The sequence below is a fragment of the Mixophyes fleayi genome, chromosome 10 (assembly GCF_038048845.1).
Source record: "Mixophyes fleayi isolate aMixFle1 chromosome 10, aMixFle1.hap1, whole genome shotgun sequence".
Classification (NCBI taxonomy): domain Eukaryota; kingdom Metazoa; phylum Chordata; class Amphibia; order Anura; family Limnodynastidae; genus Mixophyes; species Mixophyes fleayi.
In genome coordinates this window covers 100,673,541-100,698,023 of record NC_134411.1, presented here as the reverse complement: position 1 = coordinate 100,698,023, position 24,483 = coordinate 100,673,541, and the positions used below count along the sequence as shown (strand labels likewise).

Below are 24,483 nucleotides of genomic sequence, written 5' to 3'. Positions count from 1 at the left end.
TTAGCCACACAATGGAAAAACCCAAATGAAATGAATGGGCTACTGAATTCAATGGGAATAAAAGCTCCAGAAAACTTGCATGTGAAACCTATATCAAATGCATTCACAAACTCATAGCTTTTATATGCCATTACACAAATACAAGGAAACTGGTTCATGGTCAGGGACTGGCTGGGGGAGATGGGGGGGACATCTTCCCCCCAGGCGAGTCCCATAGTGGGCTACCTTGCTGTGTCACCTGCATTATTTAATAGACTGCTGAGTCAAGTCTTGCCCCCCCCCCCCCCCCAGGCTAAAATTTGCCAGCCCTCCCCTATTCATGATATCATGATAACTATATTTAGCACTCCAAAGAATGTTAATATAATATTTGGAATCTATCTTTCCACTTACTCAGCTCAAGACAAAATCAGAAGAAGAGTCACAGAAACAAGTACTATCCTGTAGTTGGGAGAAAGTAGACCTAGTACAGCTTGTTGTGACCTATCTAGATAAGACTTCTGTCCCCCCCCCCCCCTATTCATCTAATCTGGGCAGCCAGTGGACAGATATTGGTTCAAATCAAATGCACATAGTAGAAGACATTCCAACAACAAATGGAACCATCTCTTCGAATCCAGAAAACAGAATGCAAACACAGACTGATGACCCACATGCTGAAGAGACTGAGTTTACAGACTGTGAAGAGATACTGGTGCCCGGGTGGAGGGCCTCGCTCTCTGACATCAGCAATTTAGATGACATTGAATCCTTGTCTGTTCGTCAGTAAAAGGAGATTTTGGTCTGAAACCTTGTAAATTAAGGCGAGCTCAGGGAGGACAGAAACGTCCCGTGGAGCAGATAGCAATACAAGACAATCATTCTATAAAATATAAATATATAAACTAGGACCCCTGAGTTACGGTTTGACAGGTGTACCACCCCAGTCAAACTCCCCACTTGCCACTGTCCTCGAAGCGTTAGGGCTTCCAGTCTTTGTTGTACATACACTTGTGGCATTGTTGTGGGACATCTGCTGAGTTCCTGGTTCATGGTGAAAGCAGAGTGATACAGTGAGTGGGAACAAAGAAGGAGGAGAGGCGAAACAGGTCTGTGTACGTAGGAATTGGTAAAGATCTGGAGGGAAGATCAGGACAGGCTATAGGAGGAGTACAAAGTACATGAGGGAGAGAGAGCAATGGAGCATAGTATTGGATGACAAATTGGATAAGGTGAGATGAAAGAGAGAAACAGATATGTAATGTGGTCAGATCAGAGGACTAATGGAATAGATAGGAAGCTATGGCACTAGCTAAAGAGCAAGTTCAGACATCAGAGCTCATTTACCACTGGGTTAAATATTGAACCTGAATTGTTCATACATAACGGTCTGTTCCATCATTTGACCAGTGATGGGCAACGTGAAAGAGGTGGAGGGCTGCATGTGTGGCCCTCCAGTCTTCAAGGGCACCGCACAGAAGAAGGATAGAGAGCACCGTGCACTCCTTCCTCCTCCTCCAGGTATGCCGTGTGATGCGAAAGTCGGCTGCCCTTTATCTGATAAGCAGCCGTCAGTTTGACTGCAGGTGAAGGCTCAACTGGGCCGATGTTGTCATTGCTTAGTAGGATGGGGCTTCTCTGTCTCATATCACTCAAGGACAGTTCAGAAACCTCCTAGGTAACAGAAGTCTTCTGACAAAAATGATGAAAGTACTTTGCTCTTCTTGTTCACACAGTTGTATAAAAGTACAAAATTTATACTGAAAGATTCCCTAAATGGCGGTCTTCTTAAATTCAACCTTAAACTCTCAGATGGTTTTACATCCTTATCTATTCCCTTAGCTCTAGGTAATTTCCATGCAGTTTCATTTTGTATATTTACATTACAAATGCTTCCCAACCAAGGAAGATAAATTATAGGTTCCATACTGCATGCATGGTCACAACCATTTCTGGAATATCTCTTGATTTAAATGGTCTCTCTCCTCCAGGTCACTGGGTTTAGTGTCCGATTTCCTCAACACACAAAGTGTTCCACAGTGACCTTTGCAGCGGGCAAGGCATTCAGCAAGAGGTGGACACAAGCAATAAGATCTTTAAGAATGTCTCGTTCATCCTAAAATATTTCCCTGTAGCTTTTGGCATGCTGGAATGGCCCAACACAACTGCATGCCTTTATAAACACTAATAAAAAACACTCTAAAAAGCCAACTGGCAAACTCCTTCCATTCAGAGAGTCTAGAATCCACAGCCTGATGCCTCATTTATCACCGGGAATTAATAAAATCTGCTTCAGAAAAAAAAAGCGAGAGAGAGTTAGAGAGAGAGAGGGACTTATTTAGAAGGAAACCAACACATGTCCAAAATAAATCATGGTGACAAACCTAGCTTATGAGCTACTTGAGAGGCCGCTGCATATACAGCAGCCTTAGACTTGTGCTGGGTATATAAACACACTGTGTGCCAGGATGCCACGGTGCCAGAGCTGGATCCTGTTACATATTTTGCATCTACATTTAAACTGTGTTTAGTGATGCTGTCACAACTTTGAATGTGTAGAAGAAACATTCTGCACAGTACACTGAGGCTCACAAACATTCCACACTGGAACATTTAACACTTTTTTATTGCTTAATGTGACACTTTAAATACCTTACTGTATTGTTTGGTATTAGTTTACTTAACCTCCTGCAGGAAACAGACAGGGTTATATCTATCAAGCATGCTGAAAAGGAACTGGCCGCACTGTGGAAAGTGTAGTATGCTTTATTATATTTTTTTAAATGATTTTTAAAGTGCATCTGATAAGAGTCAGAGCACCAATTGTATTTATTCATCAGAAATAGAAAATAAGGGACAAGCAGGAGATGGGAGGGTCTAAAACAACCTGCAGCTAATCAGAACATTTAAATATTGACAGCAAGACAGAGAATTGTAGCTAAGACAACTCATGTGTGGCCATGTGTAGACAAGTTTAAAGTGGTAGGAGCTAGGCCAACATGTAGCCAATCCAAAATCTTAACATTAACAGCAGTCCTTAGTAATGATGTGAGCATCCTTTTACACTGGATTGTGGTGTCAAACACAACTGTAACTAGCATAAAATATCTTAGTTTGAAACCAAGATCATACACCCCACACATTCTTGGATAGTGCTGTTATCATTTACTTATAAAGTGACAGTATCAAGCATCTGTGTGCCAGATAAAAAACAGGCAGTATTTAACTTATGTGCAAAATAATAAACTAATTTGCACACCTTGCATTATAACATGGTTTGTCCAAAAGAACATTTACTCCTTTTTTTTGCCTTACCCTCCTTACTGACTCAGGCCCAAGGAGCTTACAAACCTCAAAAAAGGACATAGGTCTGTGACAAATACCCTGCAACACAAACACAATACTATAGACTTACCCTGGCCCCAGCTTCAGTGAGGCCACACGGACCAGTCTGCATTCTATACGTTGTACATTGCGGGACCGGCTTATAACCTGGATCTTCTTATTATCCCTGCGGCTGCGAGAAATAATTGTATCTGATGCCTCAGTAAGCTTCACATTGAACTGTCCTATGTTTTGACTATAAAAGATGACTTGAGATTTTTTGTTTGTATTTTAAACTGAAAAAGGAAATAAGATAAAGAGTGAGGCCCCTTATGTTTTCACTTTTACTTTTCCCTATTGCAACTGGATTTCTTTAGAACTTACTTATGAAGATCTGCAGATTCTAAGGGAAGTCTGTGCCTGCAAATCATTTGTTGCAGGGACTGTGTTGCTGATAAATAAGGAATATATCTATATAAAATGGAGTTATGTGCTTACTTTCCGCTCTCATAAATTAGACTGAATAGATTGGAGGTGTCTTGCGCTGTGAGCTGCACCGCCATCAATGCCACGGTCCAGCTCCAGCTGTGATCAGGGGTGTTGTGAGGGGGAATGGGGGTGGGGGATGGGTACTAATTTCAGGGCCCCACACAGTCAGGCAATTTTTATTTTTTTTCCCACCCGCGGGTAGCGCATGCACACAGGATTTTTTTTTTGGGGGGGTTGGGATGTTAAGAGGGAGGGGAGGGAAGGAGCGAGTTGACAGAAGTCAGCAGCTCCCCAGTCCCTGGACAGTGACCTCAAACACTGTCCCAACAGCCTGAAGAGGAAGGAGGAGGAGCTCCAGCTCTGCACCAGCTCAGCTGACGTAAGTATGATGTGTCTGGTGGGGCTTATGATACTTGTGTCTGCGGGGCTTATGATACTTGTGTCTGCGGGGCTTATGATGTGTGAGGGGTGATTATAATGTGTGTGGGGGATTATGATTTGTGTGTGTGTGTGTGGGGGGGTTATCGTGTGTTTGGGAGAGTTGAAATGTGTGTGTGGGGGGGGCTTATGATGAGTGTGAGGGAGCTATACGTCTAAGGGGGCATATGTGTTTAGGGTGGTTGAAATGGGACTGTAGGGGTGGCAAGATGTGGCTGTGGGGCTGGCGTGTTAAATGTTATGTTTTATTATAAAGTGTGTATTAAATACTGCATGCTAAAAATTAAGGGGTGCTCAAAAAACCATAAAAAAATAAACATTATATATATACACATATACATACATACACACACACGCATATATACATATACCTATATACACAAATATATATATATATATGCATTGCGAGACATAGAGGGAGATTCAAGGTGTCTCAGGAACGTCCACAAGACACCCCGCTATGGAGATTTTTACAGTAATTGCCGGCAATATGTGAAGCAATGTTCACGTGTCATATTGTTACTTTATGAATAATTTAGTTTGAAGTTATATAATTTTCGCTCATCATTATTGAATTTATGTATAAAGGTTTTTGAGCGCCTCTTATACTACGTGATCTGTGCTGTGTTCACTATTTTCCATATTTCCTATTCCTATACATTTTCCAAACAGGTCCCAACATTCCAGAATCCATAAAAGAATCCAGTACCAGGTTGTGACTGCTAAGCACTTTCACTGCGGTCCTTCTCTGGCGCGCTGTAGTCTCCTTACTGAGGAGATCTCGCGAGTCTCACTCTCACGAGATCTCCTCAGTAAAGAGCATACCGCGCGCCGGAGAAGGTAGGGTAACGGGCAGCTCGGATCACGGGGGGGCGCGGGCAGCTCGGATCAAAGGGGGGGGGCCCTCACGGGGGAATGGAGGCCCCCTTAGCCCAGGGGCCTCCATTCCCTTAATCCGGCCCTGCCCAGCCCATGTTGGCCACACCCTAGTCATGTGACCACACCCCCTTCAATGGCGCCGCCGCTGCACATCCCTCTTCCTGCTATGTGTTGAGGAGGCCCCAGAAAGTTGCTGTACTGGGGCCCCAAATTCCTCTTGGCAGCCCTGGCTGCGACGGGACCTCCACCATATCTGGTGAAGGCAGGCAGGGCATAAAGCTGCCAGTTCATCCAACAGTGGACAACACCCATCCAAATTCCAATACAAGTTATTAACCTGCAGTCTTTGTGCATGTTATAGAACCTCAACAGACACTGTAAGATTCCTGTGTCCGCTGACTGACCTATTCTGATATGTAATGTCCATTTCACTTTCATCCAGGACTTCAATCGAACTGGATGTTATATCTGGCCCTGCAACTGCAGTGATAAATGTACTGTACCTTCCTGAGTGAGGTTTCATACCATTATTCTATATTTTTTCTTTGCAGGAGATGTGGGTCTGGGACAGCTGTAACTTATTTAGAACCTTGGAATGTCAACATTTTAATATGACACAGAGGGCAATGCATCCCTAATATCTTGTATAGACGTTGTGGAATGTGCTCTGACACTTTTAATAACCGCACTGATCATTTCAGATATTTTCTCACCGTTTCCTTTATTGTTTTCTCAAGTTGAACAAATTTTACAATTTTTTTTCAGTAAAAGACATATCAACACTTCTGCAGGTAAAATGCAAAACTGGAGGTAACATACACCAAAGCACGAAGGGGAATTGTTCCCCACACTCACACTTGTACAATGGTTACTATAATGTCATGATGATGAAGAGGGCTGACTGACACATAATACACTACTAGAAACACCAGATACCACTAAAATAATCAACAATATTCATGGCCAATGCTACATGCTAGTAAAAAAAAAAGCAGAGAAAGAATTATCCATATCCATCTATATGACCAATCCAAAAGGAGAAAATGTAGAAGTACAGATATACAATGCATGAAACAGTGCATGGAGTTGTCTTAACTGCAGGACATTGGAGCATATTTGTAAAAACTGGTGCTCAGTAAAAAGGTGTTATAACAGCCGGGAAGTTTGATTTCCTTTACTAATTTGAAGTAGAAAAGACATGGAAATTGGAAAGGTTGCTATGGGCTACAGCATTGTTTTCATAAAATCTCCCCAACGGTCTTTCAGATGCTGTGTGACCATGGGTGGTCTCAGGCAATAAACAATTCACCATCGAGATTGGAGTCATGGTTAGTTCATGTGGTTTTAGATGCATGATAACGTCCACACTCAGAAGGCAAAAAGCAGTAAGATTCTCAGATTCTTTTAGTCTCTAACCATGGAGTATAAGTCTTACACCAGCAACACTATATGTCTGTATCCAATGTGTTACAGAATATTTTAAGCAGTAAAAGGCGGACATGTCCTCTGTGTGGCAGGTGTGACGTACTTACTTGGTGCATCTTCCCACACACACAGATCACCTGGTGCAGTCCCCTAGTGATCTCCTCCTTCGCTCCATGAATGAGATGCAGCTGGAGCAGATCTCCTCCTTCTCAAACCTGACATATTTTAATTTCCAGCCCCAGTGTCAGCTGCTAGCCATCTCAGTGGTTTTCTGGTGGGAACAAACATTTGCTGCAGATTAAGTGAAGTCTGGGTCCCATATGCATAACTCTCTCTAGATCATCTCCCCGGGAACAGCGTGCATCATCGCTTCTTCATGTAAACACAGCGATGGCTGAACTCAGAGGAGCGGGTTATGATATGATTCCAACACCCAGCAGATAGAGTATTCTCTGTAGAGACTCAGCTAGGAAAATACTGCAAGAAGGACACACAGATGCAGCAGTTGTAGCTGCCAGAGACATCAAAGCAAGTGTCTGATATGTTCTTATACAAGTCAATTGTACAGTGCCCTCTCTTTAATCCGCCAACTTAAAACACAGACCAAAACTGGCACCACAGTGAGGGTACAGAGAAAGTACCTGGTGGTAAGTGAGGGAGGGGTTATATAATAAGTACATACATGCCAATTTTCAAAACTCCTCCCCTGGGATCTCCCGGGGGAGGAGTCATGTGACTGTGGGTAGGAGGGGGCGTGGTGACGTTGTTGCGTCACCATAGACCATAGCCACACCCCCGACATTAAATGCCGTGAATTTCGACGAATCCGGGAGGTTTGCCTACTCGTCCGGGAGTCCAGGAGGACTCCACGAAATTCAGGAGCCTTCCGGGAATTCCAGGAGAGTAGGTAAGTATGAATAAGTAATAAAATGGTCTGACATTAATAAACTTTATGGATGAAATGGATCAATTTGTTACTGCTTTATAATACTCTCCAACAACTTTCACTACACAGCTGTATTTGTCGGATTTAGTTCTCTTTTTACCAAAGCCTTTATCTCTTTCAGACATTGTTATTATACATTTATACAGCGCCAACAATAGACAACACTTTCAGAGAGTTTAATCATTTACATCTGTTCCAAGGGGGTTTATAGTCTAAAGTCTTTACAACACAATCACCCTCTAGGGTCAGTCTCCTCAGAACACCCTTCCAGTATGTTTCTGGATGCTGGGAGGAAACCCACAGGAACACAGGGACAACATATAAACTCCACAAATAGTACACTGGTCAGATTGGAACTCATGGCAGGGCTGTGAAACTGCAATGCTAACCACTGTGCAGCCCCCAAGAGTTCTTTACCCTGTCCTTGGATACAACCAAAATAGTGCTCTATGGATACAACTGTATGCAATGCAGAGAGCTGAGCAGAGCCCTCATATCCACGGGGAACAAGCAAACAACTCTGCCTGGTACGGACTGAAGATATAATGCTGGAGAAGCATGTGTATGCAGATAAAGTCATTCTTCTGTCCTTCTAGTTGATCTGGAATTACACTGGCCTCTCCTATGGCAACAAGGATCCGCTGGCCCCAGATAAAAAATATTTATCTAAAATAAATACCACCTAAATCCCCTGTTTCCGTCTTTATCTTATTCCTACATACTTTGGCTTCTTTATGACTTTTGTCCTGAATGAAAGAAAGATGAATCCAATAGTGAAAAAAAAAAACCAAAGCCCTGTGACAAGAAACAGGACCAACGTTATGTATGAAGAGTGAGATTGGCTGGAGCGTGAGAAAACTGCTCTGATTGGCTACTCACGTCCACATCCCTGCGGGCTATGATTGAACTTCACCTATAGTGTATCGTCATGAGGCCACATTCTGTAAATAGTGTATGGATGTTAAGGGTTCACAAATGCATCGTATAGATGCGCAGACGAGTTTGTGCAAAGTGCAAAAGAGGATGCACACTTTATGCCATGTTTGGCTCTCTGATAAATTATGCCAGCCTTTAAAATACATGTACACATTTAAAAAAATTATACATTTATTGGACCTGTAACCTGATTTTATGCATTAATGTGCTTTTTCAGTAATATATTTGGCCTTTAGATGGGAAAAATAAGTTAAGTAATTGTTTATTTTGGTATTCAGAGAAGAAGCAAACATTGTAGATTATACAGATTCCCGGAAGCACCTGGCAGTCATGCAGCCTTCATTTACATGTGTCCATAGACAAGTGCCTGCTATGTCTGCTGGAAAGTCTGCTTTGTACACACACGTGTGCGGGCAACACAGATTTGTTGCCTTCTAAATCATATTTTTATTCCACTGTGTCACTGGCAAAATTAGGAAAATAAAAAAAATGTAAATGCCAACCAAAGCTGTAAATCCTGCTGTAACATAGGATGCTCCGTGTAAAGGATGTCACATTAACACAAATATGCTGCCCTGGCTCGCAGCTTTCATGCGGTGGTCTGTAGATTTACTCACTGTAACCAAAAGGATTTCTGTAACTAAAATGCTACAAACAAATGCAAAGATTTAAAATACGTAAGAAAAATAACATTGTATGGGTGACGCTGTGTCAATCCCCCAGCGTATTAGACAATCCCTAAACTTTCGCTCCCTAGGGGACCACCTTGGTTCACCGAGTGGTTGCATCGGCCAAGGGTGCATAAGAAGGTTTTATACTGTATAGGAAAGTTGACAGGAAAGCAGAGAGAGAATAGAATGAAGGGGTAACTGTAGGATGAACTCATCCGTCCAGCTTCATGTAGATCAGACTGCAGAGGCCAGTGAGAAGGGACACAGCTGTCTATGTATCTGGATGCACACATGGCAGTACAAGGAGCTACTTGCAGTTCTCTATTCACACATCTTTAATTACATTCTCTAGGTCCTGGTTTATGAGACAGTGCTATTAAGGTACTGTATCTGTCTTCTGTTTTGAAAAGTCCTTGAATGTATTATATATATCAGTTAGCTCTAGTTAGCTCATTACAGCTCACTTGACATTACTGCTTGATCTATGTAAGCACCACTATAAAACAGTTCTCCTACAGTACGTTCATATTAACATTGAAAGTAAACATAATGAGAATGCATTGTTGTATCTTCCTGGCTTCCTCCTGTGTGTCTCACAGCAACAATTTATCATCCAGACACAGCACATTGTTCTTGCTGCTCTGAGGATACCGTTGTATCAAATGCACAGAACAGAGGACGTATCCAAGGACATCGCTCTATTTGGGTGACATAAAAGACTCCTGTACCTAACCAGTTTAGCAGTAATGCTATTAATGTCCATTAAGGCAAATAATGAAAACAGAAAGTCCAGAGGGCAGACCTAAAGACTATGCAGTCGCCGTACATAAGAAGTGACGTTGGCGTGATGTATCAGACCTTAGTACAATCCTGCAGCCTCAGTATTCCCCGCTCGCACACGGATGCACTGTGTCTGACAGACAGATGCTGCTTACAGGGCATGACCTGCAGTAAAAGCAGAATAGGATATTGCAGCTTGGAGACTTCCGATTCCCATGGAATGACAAGGACTCTCCAATTTATATCCCAAGGACTATAAACCACATTCAGATGTCCAACACTTGGAAGATGAGGCTAATGTCTTTCCCACCTGGCTGGACAGAGGGCAGACATTCATCTAGTCATTTTCAATGTGCTATTCTATGGTCAAAGGGACACTGCCATCAAATTGTGTATAATTCATCCTTCTGTTTCATCAATGAGGACGGAATATTGATCATCTGTTTTCTGTATGTAACTTACTTTTGCCCAAAACAATACACTACAATACATTACTGTTTTTAATGTTGCATCAAATATCTCTGCGCTGCAGATAGTATTGCTGAAGCTTCTCTTCCTTTTTTTTTAGACTGCACTTGATCGCTTCAGATAAGGGAAGCTGCCATTTTGTAGGCGGGGCCAGGCACAGCGTAATCTAACAATTTACTATGAACCAGAGTCTAAGGAATATTTGGTCATGAAATGTCTCAGTGACAACAAGAGTTTCTGGTAAAATTGCATCCTCTTAAATAATGGATCAACCCACAAAATGGCGGCCTACACTGTGTGTAGGTGAGACGGACACTACAGAGGACAAGTTGGATGTGGCCCAACAAATTGAGGGGTGTCTAAATTCTCACATTAGGAATGTTGACAAGTCTGGGGCGAGTGTTGCACAACGCTTGTGTACAGACAAAGGCGACTTTTCTCTTTCTAGAGAATGGGATTCTTAAAACAAAAATCCCACACTTGGATATACTATTATAGCTTTATGTATGGGAGGGCACTATTTTCCCTTCCACGGTTAACGTTTGTCAACGGAATTCCCACGTCCTCAACACCTTCTCTGCTACAGCTTCCCTTACACTATCAGCCAGCAGGCAGAGCGATCGCCAAGATTAAACCTATAACATGCCAGGAGTATGATTTAAAACTACATAGAACTATAAGTGCACAAGAAATTTACATAGCATCATACAACCGATGGTGATAACAACTATATCAATATATGTGCAGTTATATAGGGGAATGTTTAAGACACAATATTAAATACAACATATGTAAGCCATTTTACTTGTCACACAAATAATTATAGGGGATTGAAAATAAAATAAATGTTAAAACAGAGCAATTAAGCAGATGGAGAAGTCTTTGTTGAAGCACATGGCTCATATTAATGACCAAGGTACACCACTTAAGATTTACCAATGTCACATCTTTCCAACGAAAAACAGTAAGCTTGTGACATGTTGTGATATTCTGAGTCATGACACTAAAGTGGTTGGAAACATTTAATGCAGCCTGGACATAGGGGGGGGGGGGCACAATTAAAGGGCCGCTAAATACCAAAATTACAATGTTCATATATTAAACATGAAAGTAAAATACATTGTTATCTGTTACCCTGACATTCCCTTAAAACATGTTTAATTTAGTACTACCTCTCCATTCCATTACAGGCAGCTGAAAGTACGGCACCACAGAAGCCGTTCAGCAATTCGGTTGTACCCGTCTAGTGAAAGTTAATGAAAACAAGTGTCTGGATGCAGTTTAGTGCAAATTTTGCACCAAAAAGTAATGTCAGTAAATGAGACCAAAGTGCCCTAATGGGATATCATACAGGTAAAAAAAAACTAAAATGCAAAAAAATAAATTAAACAAACCCTGAAATTTCAGTCCGTTAAGCTGTGACATCTCTGGCCCTCCACTGTGTGTGCATTCATTGATACAAACAGTATATTTCATCTGTATTTAATATCCGTGTACGTAGAGAGGAAGCACAGCTTGTAATGCATGTCTGATAAATGTAACCATATATATGAACAGCTAAAGGTTTACAAAGGCAGGGTATACTGGAACTTGTAGTTCCACAACAATTGGAGAACACCCAAGTGGTACAATTTCAGACACACATCTGGCTACCTTTTAGATCCAGGCTTGAGTTTCTAAGATTCAACATATTTTGTTTTGTGTCTGGGTTTTACATGGTCTCAAATGCCAGTATAGTAACTGACAAAATGTAAGCTTTTCAAAGAAAGGACATTATGACCAAAATGTGTATTAAACTGTATACTAGTTACAAAAATACATATACAGTCATCAGTTGGAAATGTGCATCAACCGATTATTATCACTCTATGTGCTCTATACTACAGAGGAAGAACAATACATAAAACTGTACATAAGGAGATGATTTAAGAACAACAAACAAGAGTGTAAATCAGCAAGTACAGCAGGAAAATGTGCATTAACAGATTATGTTGGAACCACGAATGTCAAACCACGTCAAAAATCCCAAATTCAATACCATTGCTACTAGTGTTATTGGGACAAATGGTAACTTTTAATATAATAAAACCAGTTGCGGGAGATCTATAACAATGTGTTTAATAAATCTGTTTGACATTACTTTTTACAAGCACCAGGCTTTATAAAGGTCCCTCTCTCCATATAAACATGGTGTATACAGCCTTTAAACACTTTGCAATAGAGGCCTTTTTAATTTACAGGCTAGATATTCCCAGAGGACCTTTACTATTCTACAGGCAATTTAGCAGAAAAGTGTTTCCCATAGCAATAAGAAGCATTCATTTTCTCCACTAGAAATGAGAGAGAGAATCGTATTTGTTGCTATGGGCAACACCACTGTTACCCCCAGAAAAGTTCTCTTAGGAGTTCTAGAAGTTGAATGAAAAACTGATTGATAAACCTCATGGTTACTTCTGTAGCTAATGTAACTGGTGGAAATAAATGGATATTAGAGAAAAGATCATTTCACAGAGAGCTGATTTATTTATTTTTTATTTCATTTTTGTTAATGACCATGTTTTAATCTTATGAGTCTGCTTGTGTTTAAAGGTATATAAATGAGCAGTCTGTCATTATTAATGTGCTCTCTATCCATCTTGACATCCTGTGTTGCCCTGTGTGGTAGGAGCACAGCTCTGCATGCCTGCAGACCAGGTATTTTCTGAGATTCCCAGTACGCCTGATTTACTGTGGTCTAACCATTCACGGGTAATAAACACCGCACAGGAGAGGAGAACATAAGGGGGCAGGGGGGAGATTATCTGATGTGTAGGTGAAATTATAAAACATGCGGGAAGTTTATGAGAAATGATTGTTCAGAATCTGCTATCATATTATGTCACATTATTATCGCTCTATGTGCTCTATACTACAGAGGAAGAATAATGCATAACTGTACATAAGGAGATGATTTAAGAACAACAAACACGAGTGTAAATCAGCAAGTACAGGAGAAAAACAGAGTACAATACAGCATTTACAGACATTAATGGATGGCGCGGCGGGTTCTGAAACTAATTTACTCCCCCAGCACGAACAAGGCACTTATCTCAGAATTGAATTCTCCCCCTCGCACACTAAGAAAATGAAGGGAAAACCCAATAGTATTAATAGAAAGGATCCTTCAACATCACAAAATGTCTTAGAAGATTGAATTGCTTTTCAAAAACTGCAGTGGTGATGTTAGAATAAACTGGAGAAACAAGAATTAAAAGTATAATTAATAGGCCTGGAAGATTCCACACATTCCCCCTATCTCCAAAATGATCTCTAAAGTCCAATTGAGCTGTGACATGTAAATCATAGGGGTCCCGCACTCCTACTCTGCCACAACCCCTCACATGAAGTGGTTTCCGTGGCAGGAATATATCATAGTTGCCTACTCTCCCGGAATTTCTGGGAGTCCTCCGGGATTCCCGGGAGAGCAGGTCAACCTCCTGGATCATAATAATCTAAATATTAATGTGACAGGGGCGGGACTTAGAACGCAAATCATGCGTCATTGTGGCCCCGCCCTCTGCTACAATTGGTTAGAATGGGTGATTGCTGTTTAGAGGACGGGGCCAGATAACGCGACAAACAGAACACTGCCCAACTCCATCTTATCTCCCGGAGCTCTCCTTGCGATTGTTGGCAAGTATGGAAAATATTTTGAGCCACCCTATCATCTTCATTCCTGTTCTACGCAAGAAGCCCTCTCGCAGTAAAATCTACCTTTCTCCTCGATGTTGTGTTCCAGTCAGATTGGTCACTTTGACATGTTTCCTGTTTTTGACTGTATTGTATACTCACATTGTAATGTTTGAGTTTTTACGTGCATTGTACCCCCTTTCCCTCCTCCCTATTTTCTTTTTCCTTTGTGTACCCCTGACAATTAAAATTCTCAATAAAAATCATTGTTGGGGAAAAAAAAAAAAAGTATAACTAATAGACTTAAACAAATTACTTAGAATCAAGTTAATATAAAGGATGACTGAAACAAGTATAACACTTGCAGACAAAATAGAGAGTATGCAGTAAGAATCAGAGAACACTAATGCAACCTAAAAAGTCTGTTGTAATAAGAGGTCATTTCTGCATATGCATCCACAGAAACACAATGGCTTCACTGTGATATATGGATCTGTTAGGCTTAAACAGTTCTTGCTGCATATGTAGCTCATAACAAATCTTAAACATCCATTTCAGAAAATGGGGAAAAAATGTAATGTAATCTTCTTTGGTATTTAATGATTTATCGATGTTTGAAATTGTTTTATGATGTATAAGGAATCCTATACTTCTAATGCATGCCTACATATTTTCCTATTATGTGCTGAAAACGCAGCGCTTTATTAAAGAAAGCCCTATTGAGGTTTGAGGAGACTCTGACCAGATTAACTTTCTGCTGTTATATAATGCTCTTATAAAGAACCTGCACTGTTATTATAAACTGTTCCGTATGTGATGCCCTGAATCTTGATTCTGTTCCGTGATACAATTGCAGGCTGCACATTTTATAACTGGGAGACCATTAAAAAGCAGAGGACAGCGTGTGACACACTAGACATGGCGGCCATGTTTCAATCCACTAATCGGAGTATTTTTCATACTTCACAGACTACAATTATTACAATAATTATATAATAACCCTCATCTCTTTCCCCTTTCCAGTATGATGAAAATAAAGAGCCTTTTGCATATTATAACAAAATGGACAGCATATAAGGAGTCAGAAATAATCACTTAGGTTATTTCAGGTTTATTAATGAGCTCTATAATACATAGACAGTTACATATAGTTGGCTCTCAGTCACGCTAACTCATGATGACTTCACGTGAGTTGTGATAAAGTTGGATCACTGTCTACACCCAAGTAAGACACCCCAGGCTGGTGATTTCTCAGACAAGAGGATGTAAATGGAGGGGGGTAGCTGTAAATAAATAGTGAGCTCGGCAGGACACTGGGCCTCTATCTATAAATCATCTGATTCCAGGGCAGTACAGAATAACAGTCGGGCAGTGAGACATTGTTTCCACACACACAGAATCGCGCCTCCACATGTGCAGAGGTAACGAATATCTCCCTGGTGTCGCCTAATCCCATCGCTGTACAAGGAACTTTTCTCCTTTCCCGGACATCCTTTTAATAAAGCATTGTAACAAACCAGTCCTGTGTTTCCACCAATGTAATAAAATACCACCGATCTGCATTGGTTATTTCTCTAATCTCACCACTGAGAAGTTACCATTGTACATCAATATAGTGGCTTATTTGAAGGCGATTTGAAACGATCAGTAACACATGAAAAATATAACAAAACATCATGCTAGTCTTTGGTGTGGTCACTTTATTAGGAATAAAAGGCTCATACTAGGGAGGAGGGTGTTATATTTTATCATAGGTCCATACAGCGGCAGAACTAGCGAGCTGTGGGGCCCACCACCCTCTGTATATGCGGTGCAGTTGGCCCTATTAACTCCATGGACCACGGTCCATGGCACCTGCCACGGTAGTTCCACCACTGAACCCATAGTCCCCACCCCCCCCCCCCAGTTAGCTTAGTGTTGAGACAAGTAATGTGTAAATGGTAAGGACATGTATGTAACATGCACAGTAAAGAGCATATAGTTGATGTGCATGGTATGGGCACAGTGTGTACACAGCACATGGTATGGCACAAAGTTAATGACTAATCACTAAAACTGTGCAAGAGAACCAACATAGAACCACTTAGCACCTCTAGTCTGTTTTTTAACCTATGGTGACCTGATGGGATTCTATTCAACTTACCCACTACCCTTTCTGTCAAGTAGCTATTCCTCAGATTTCCTCTGAACCTCCTTCCCCCCAGTGTCAGTACATGTCCTTGTGTTCTAATACTTCTCTTCCTTTGTAGAATGTTGTTTAGGACGATAAAGGGAAGAGCGGACGTCTCTTTAGCGACTTTTTACAGCCATGTTGTCGTGAGCAATGACTGTAATTTCGTACTCACTGTTGTGGATCGGTCAGAAGTTTATATACACTACACAACGGAAACGAGATTGGAACGAAAATATTAAACGGTGCGACCAACCAAATGAGGCGACAATCGTCCATTTGGCCAGACTTTTCGACCATCGTGTCACTGCACACACTGACCCGACTTTTGAACGAGTGGTCGTATGTCGGCCGATTTAGCTGATTATTGGATGTAAACTGTGTAGTGTGTACCCAGCTTTACATTGTTTAGCTGCCTTTACGTTACCTGAAATAGTGACAATAAACACATACAATAACCAGAGCAGTTAAACCACTCCTACCAAAATTAATCCTCAGACTATTAAAAACTTCACTATTTTGCTAGTTTCCAACTCTACGTAGCAACACTGCACATTCCTGTCCCTGCGAGGTCAGCGTGAACGTACCTTGCACTTTATATAGGGATCACTGATCCCTTTCACAACTTTTATCCATGCTGAGAAGTGTATAAACTGCTCCTTGGCACAACACCTTCCTATATGCAACGTGCATTACTGACATTTTTTGCTAATACTATTTTTCATACTGATTTTGTACTGGTCTATTAACATCCTTTTTTTTTTAGTTACAATGTTGTAACCAGCTCCCTGACAGCTATATTCCCATTGCCAAGTATTTATTTTGTTTGTACACCAACGCTGAATTAATGTAAATGTATCTTGTAGTAAATAGAACGGAGAGATGTTCTTGTAATGTAATACTACATCTGTAGAACAATGCGGTCATGGAGGGGCAGCTCTGTACTGGATTACAACTTCCAAAGTGTTGAGCTTAATCTGCCTGAATTAGATAACGGACTCAGCATTCTGGCAGAGATGAGCTGCACCTGTGCCTTGGCCCTGATTCAGACTTGATATTTCTGTACAGCTATGAACAGGAACTGGAGCCAAACTCTCTTCTTTTTGATCTACTTCCATCTTCCCTTTGGCTGGAGGCAGGAGGGGGAGAAGCATGCGTTACGAGTGTGTATGTGTGAGGAGCCTGCATAACACAGCTCGGGGCTCCATTGGTCAGGGTTTAGGTATAAGGGGCTGGGAAAGACTTCATCAATGCTCCTTTCCAGCATAGAATGTAATATATATGTTACTGGCCTTCAGGGCTGAATGCACTAAGCCATTATTGAAAGCACTTTTTTTCTTATCTTCCAACTTGGCACCGTGCAAAACAGACAATTCCCAGAATTAACAGTTTGATGGCTCATGTGTGATCAATCGCAGCTCTGAAACTACAAAAGCTTGTGGGAATTACAGCCCTATATACTCTCTCTGATATTAATCTACTTGGTCAGGTGCTTCAATAAATCTACACAAGCAATTCTGTTCATTCACTAAAAAAAACAAAAAAAACACTTTAAAAAAGTAAAGAAATTGTAAATTAAAATATATTACTGTACTGTCAATCATTGAGACATTGACTCATTACTGATTTGTGCGTGGTCTGCAAGCTGTTTCACAGAAATTATCATCATCAAAAATCTATCAGTTTTTGCAATCACCAGGCTTTGAAATGCACCAGTCATGGACACAGATTGTCATGTAAAGATCTTTGCTTCCTGGCTTAGAAAATCAACTGGTGGTTCTAGTCCAGCACATACACAATGTGAATAGATGTTTAGCTCTGTGTAGCATAAGAAGTTCTACTTTGAAGAAGAAGAAGAGGAAAATTTTCTTTTTAAAACTATATTGTTGTCAGCAGCAGGACTTCCTGTTATATGGCAATCATATTGGTTAAAGTCCAAACAATCACATACTACAACCTATGGGAATGGGCTGGTGAAGGACTATGAGAGGGTCAATAGAGGTCATTTCTGTATTGTGACTGACTGTCCACTGAAAACCCAGCAGGGTCAGTAACAAAGGAGGGAATGGTGATTGGTTGGTTGGGAAGGCTGATATAACTGCTGCAATAAAAGTTAAATGAAGTATTATGATTTTCCATAGATAACTGTAAAAGTATTACATTTGTAAAATATTTTTGTTGGGTGTTAAATGCTCGGGAGTAATTTTATTAAGGATGGACATTTATCCGGTGCCTGGCAGAGAACAGTTACCTAGCAACTATTTACTGAGAGACAGAAGTATCAGCTTTAATGTGATGGTAAAATATTATAAAAGGTATACGTGTCTTCTAAAATATTTTCACCGACCTCTGAAACAATAAATCAAACACGAAAAGCCAGTAGTCACCTAATAGACTAAATAAAAGCAATCTAGGTCCAAGAGGACAGTTCTTAATTGAAAATGACTCAGGGAACCCAATTGACATAACCATTTCACATCCAATCAAAGCCGGGCTCTTCAGTGACCCCAGGGCCATCACAATAATTGCATCAATCTGTTATTTCGTACAGGGACTTGTCTTCCTCCTTAAAGTAAAAATGTATTCTTTTACAACTTTGCAGTTCTTCATTTAAAATGCGGCACTGTTAGATAAAATAGAATATACTTCTGGGTTTATAATCCCTGGAAGGTGATGAATCACGGCAGACTTGGTGCTCTCTCTAGTGGTCTCTGTGCTGGGAGTTGTGCAGAGGTTAAATAAAGTATTGCATTCAAATTGAAAACACACTTTGACTTACAGATAAGATGATCCATCTAAATGTTCTGGCTGTAAACATTTTCCTTCAAACTCCTCCATGGCAGATTATCTGAAACCACATGAAACAGAGATTCAGAGCAGCGCTGCGTACTTCCATCAGTCTTGTGCGGCCTGTGTGTCTCCTGGCAGGAGCTTCAGCCACATTTCAGTCCTCACGGTTATAACACAGGATGCGACACTTTGTGCAGAAAGCCCGATAGAGAAAAAATGATTCCGGCTGGTCCAGAATATTTATTCCAGGCATGGCACAATGCGCATTAATAACTGAATAGCAATACTTCAATGATCTGCTAAAATCTGGTTGTGCACAACTACAGTTCTGCAAGGTGAAGCCAGTAATCATTTCATGGTTATGGTGAAGCTATGACACCAGCATGTGACAGCACCACAATTTACAGAGCAAATAAAGACACTATTCAACATACAAGTGTATGAAAGGCTGTGTATTACAGAGCAGAGGACTTTATATTAAATAAATGGGTGTCTCTGCAAAAATGCACTGAGCAGGTTGGTAAATTCAGAGTCAACAATGTTACAGCATCTTAAACTAAATTTATAAAACGCACTCACCAAATCCATTCAAACAAAACTTGGGCACAAAAAAAGGGGCGACCACATATTCCAAAACAATGCAAATGTTCCTTATGTTCCAAATATTATTAGAACATTGTAGATGAAACAGAACAACGTAAAATACAATATGAAATGCAGAGAATGCGGCTTTAATATACTGAAATAAATGGTAAATTGGCCACTTGGTACCACTCTTCCTGGATCCGGCCAGTTCCTAATATAATCAGAACTGCAGCACAACGTGTGACAGAAAATGTTTAATCATTCACATCAGTTGCTGCCCCACAGGAGCTTACAATCTATATTCCCTATCACGCATACACTAAAGGTTAATTTTGTCAGAAGCCAATTAGCCTACCAGTATCCCTTTAAAGTGAACAATGAAATCAATCAGGCTATTTAAAGTCACTCTCCATTCCTGTTCTCCAGTGTATGCAAAAATAAAGCCTGTTTATTTTCCACATTCTTCAACCTCACAATTATTACTGGAAGAAATGCATCTTGATTACATATCTGGTATTATTAGTGCTATATTAAACCTTGCTTCTTAACAGAGCTGAAGGGTATTCCAGGCTTTAACCAAACATTGTATTTACCTCTAAATGTCGGAAAACCCCAATTTGGGGGTTTACTGGCCAATTAAGTATTTTAGTTCAGCAAAGTTAAGGGGATTCTCAATTCTTGCTATAGTTGTTTAATGAAGAAAAAAAAAAGTACTATACACACAGCATCTGTGAATATTTGGAATATTTATATACTTAAGTACATCACCTCATCTTTCTTTGACATATTGGTATGTACAAAGGCTGTAACACTCTCTCCTCCCTCATCATCACTGGACCTGTTTATGCGAGTCTCTGCTCACACTTATTTTTATGTGGACATAATAAACCTGATTCATTAAGGAAAGGAAAGTGAAAAAAATAAGTAACTTTTCACCATGGCAAAACCATGTTGCATTGGAGGGGGAGGTAAATTTAAAATGTAATGGCAGATTTATAGTTGGGGTAAGGCATGTTCTAGATCAACTTTAAATTTCAGTGTACAAATAAAGCTATCAAGTATTTGTGTGCTACATGAACAAACAGCCAGAATATATCGAAAGTGCAAAAAAATAAACTAATTTGCACCCCTTGCATTGTGACATGGTTTTGTCCAGGAGAAAACCTTACTCATTTTATTGCCTTACTTTCCTTAAGGATCCAGGCGCAATGTGTCTTGATAATGATATCAGCTGCAAGATTTCCTTCTTTGCTTTCAGAGTTGTCAGAATTTAACTAGCGTTGTTTCTTTATTAAATTAAAGTTACAATTCACATTGGAAGGAAGGTGAATGAAAAGTTTAACGTGTAGATTTTGATTAGATTCGTTACAGAATCTCATACAAATGAGTGATTATACTACACATGCTACAATCAGATTGCATCAGGAGGCACATTTTTTTTAATCCAATCACAATTTCATGAAAACTGTGTTTATATATACACTAAAGCTGGGTCCACAGTACAGTGATTTCATGCAATTATCCTGCAGATCACATGATAAACAACAATTTGGTCAGGTATTGCAGATATTGTCTGTGCTCCCACCATCAGTGTAAGTTATTGTAAAACACCTTTACCATCTAGAGCCATTCCTTCTGACACACACACATATATTTTTAATGCACTATTTCGTATTTTGGTCATTGAGAGCTGATTTAGCCACTGAATAGCAAACAAAGATCCACTGAGTCCACAGGGAATGTGTTTATTTTGATGAATGGATTTTGATGTACCGGGGGACTGGAATGTTACCCACAGTCTGTCTCCAGTTTATTCTGTCGAACAATCATCTTAGTGTTTTATTTTCAGACCAGGCACAAATGAAAACCGTATTGCTGTTTTAGGGTATGTACACACGGGTGTCAGTGTCGATCTAAACTAAGCACATTGGTACACTTGTACTAAGGCACATTCACATGTGTGTTAATGATGCGTTTGTAATGCATGTAATCAGCATTTCTTTGCATGTATTGTACTTTAAATTAAATGCGTCCTAAGCATATATTTATTTGTTCACATTGTAAATACACAGAAAATGTTTGAGGCCAAAATACACCAAGGGGCATATTCAATTAGGTTTCAGGTTCTCAGTAACGAGCGTTACCATGGAAAGTGCGCAGTATTGACGGTAATATGGTACCGCAATAACACGGCTTTACCTACGCAACCTTATTGCGGTACCGTGGATTGCCTCCGCGGTCCGTTCCGGCGCGTTACCGCACACCGGAAACCTAATTGAATATGCCCCCAAGTGTTCACCTGTATTTGTAAAACCTGCATGTTACACCAGGGAATAGGACCGCGCTCCTTTGAAACGCAGAGCAATTAATTTAGAACAAGCGTAAAAATATCTCCATCCTTATGGACATACCTTTCAGACAAGTCAGCTAATATGTATTTCAACTGTATAAGGAACGATTGACAATGGCAAAAACCTTGCGTCCTTAGAGTCAATTGCAAAGTAATCGTTGTGCCCTATTGCCACTATTTAATCCGGGTTTAACATTGTGAGACACTATAGGAGTAATTTACTGAGCAGTGGTTTTACCAAACCACAGGTTTTCATTTTATTTGTGAACTGTGAGATTTACTGAAAGCCAAAACGCACATCAACTCGCGTGCATCAAAACTGCCAGGTCTCAAACTGCATTTATCAAGAAAGTGTTTGTGGCAGTTTGAGGCACTTAAAGTGCCAGAATGCATTTGTGCCTATGTGCATGCTGGCACTTGTAGTGCCACAAGAGCTTGCACTGTAAATGCTGCCCCCATAATAAATAACAGATTATAAACAACATGCGGTTTAGGGGTTTGATAACTGTTACACAGCCTAAGAGCGATGATGGATTCTGCAGACTGAATCTGAATTCTGCATCCCATGTGTGGTCGTCTGCTTAGTCCCCATATATCAGTTACTGAACTACAAATACCTGCATTCTCTGCAAGCAACTTGTGACGGATGCTTTAAAGTAGGCTTCAGTTGGCTACACAAACATCTGTTATAGAACAAGTTACTGCATTTCTGTGCAGTCACACCAATGTAGAAGAGACATACAATCCTTTAAATGTAATCATATTGTAAATCACAACATGAGAGATTGCTTTACACACATTACAATTTATATTTGACAGAGCTGAAAGACTTTCAGTGCATGTATGAAGTTGTAGGATAATTTGACTTTAATCATACAATTAGGTTTCGTTCAGCAGGCAGAACCCTGGTTTATACGGGCGGTTAATGAGCTTATGGAAGAATTTATCACGCAAATTTCCACACGGAAGAGGAAGTGAGAAAACTGCGCTGAACTTTGCAAGCCATGGCGACCAACGTTGGCAATCACAGGTCAACACCATTTGCCATATTATGGAGCATTCAGATCTGACCCATGGCTTCCACTGCACATCAGAGGCACCAGGATCAGTGATCTCAATGTCTATGTGACATTCAGGATGGTCGTCTGTGCAAACCCTTACACAACACTCTTTTTGTAGCAGCATCAATCCAAGCATTTTATGATTACAATTTTCCACCCAATCCAATCAACCCAGATGTCCATTTCCCACTGAATCATTAGATAGAACAATGCTGGACAACAAAGAAGTGCATACAACACCACCATCATCCGGCACTTGCAGTACTACAAATTCCACAAGAGCAAATCACAGGTTGTTTTAGTCTGCTTTAAAATAAACATTTACTTGGACTAAAGAGAGGACAGGAGCCATTAGTATCAGTAAAACCAAAATGATGTGTATTTTCAAAATAAATCATTGTGCGTACCCAATCCATCTAAAACTACCTGAAACAATAAACAGAAATCTATCAGAATCTGAAAACTCAATGACATTGAATAATAAATAAAAGTGTCATTTAATTTTAGATTCACAGTTTATGACAGTGCTCTGCTTTGTGATAACTTGTTATTTGATGCTAAATTTAGTGAGCTGTAAGGAGCAACTTCCTGGTTTATTTGAATGACCCTCTCAGTTTGCTGTGTAACAGGGTTGCATTGGTACAGGGACCAAGCCCTCCTTATGCACTAAAACTATTATGCCACTGAATGCAACAGTGAAAAGAGTTCAGAAACAATCCACAGGAAAGCCTATATGTAAATCAAATACATGGGTTTTGTGTCACATGTTATGAATGACAGCAAATAACATATTTGCTAATTGTAGCACTGAAAGTAATCTGCAATGCTTCTTATACTGGGATTTGTAGATTCAGCCAGTATTGTGTGTCCTGGCCATCAGTCTGGATGGTGTTAGGATGAAGGACAGGTGGTAAGCTGCAGAGGTGGTATAGCTTTGGGCTTCCACAGTTGCTGTGACTTGTTTCCTGCAATTGGCTGCTTCCCATTATTTTCTGTCCATCACTATAAGACAGTATCATAAGAGGCGCACACTGTCATGTTCAGAGAAACGCCATTAGGAAAATGTTCTAAGAAAGGTCTTTCCAAGTACTGACACTTTACAGACAGTGCTATTGTGAAATATCACTTCTCGCACACCTGACACTCCTGAAGGGAAAACCGCTGCTCTGTATTTATGCCGGAAGAGAAAAACACATACTATGGAAGACAATGAAAAGTGAATTCTAATAGTAGACTGAAAGGTGAAAAGATGTTAGATCAGTGAGGACATGAATACAGTCTGCATTTCTCTTGACTAAAAGACTTGGGGCCTGATTTATATCTGGCATAACATTTTAAAATTTACCTCCCCGTCCAATTCAACATGGTTTCGCCAAGGTGCAAAGTTACTACTATTTTTGCTTTACTTTCCATAATTAATCAGACCCCTGATTCCTAAATGTGACCTACTATTCCCCTCTATTGTATGGTGTAAGATAAGAGCGCATTTATTTTTCTAAATAATAGTCTGGAACCCTCATCAG

At 40.3% G+C, this 24,483-nt stretch overlaps 1 long non-coding RNA gene across 5 annotated transcripts in view; it reads right to left on the bottom strand.

Moving 5' to 3' along the window:
- LOC142104564 (uncharacterized) overlaps window positions 1–24,483 on the bottom strand; it is a 383,703-nt gene that overhangs the window by 202,012 nt on the left and 157,208 nt on the right. The window contains exon 3 of one of the 5 annotated variants that reach the window (XR_012679599.1): window positions 18,954–19,022. The exons of the other annotated variants lie outside the window; for them this stretch is intronic. This is a non-coding gene — a long non-coding RNA (uncharacterized LOC142104564). The remainder of the gene's footprint in view (window positions 1–18,953; window positions 19,023–24,483) is intronic. 5 annotated transcript variants of the gene reach the window in all.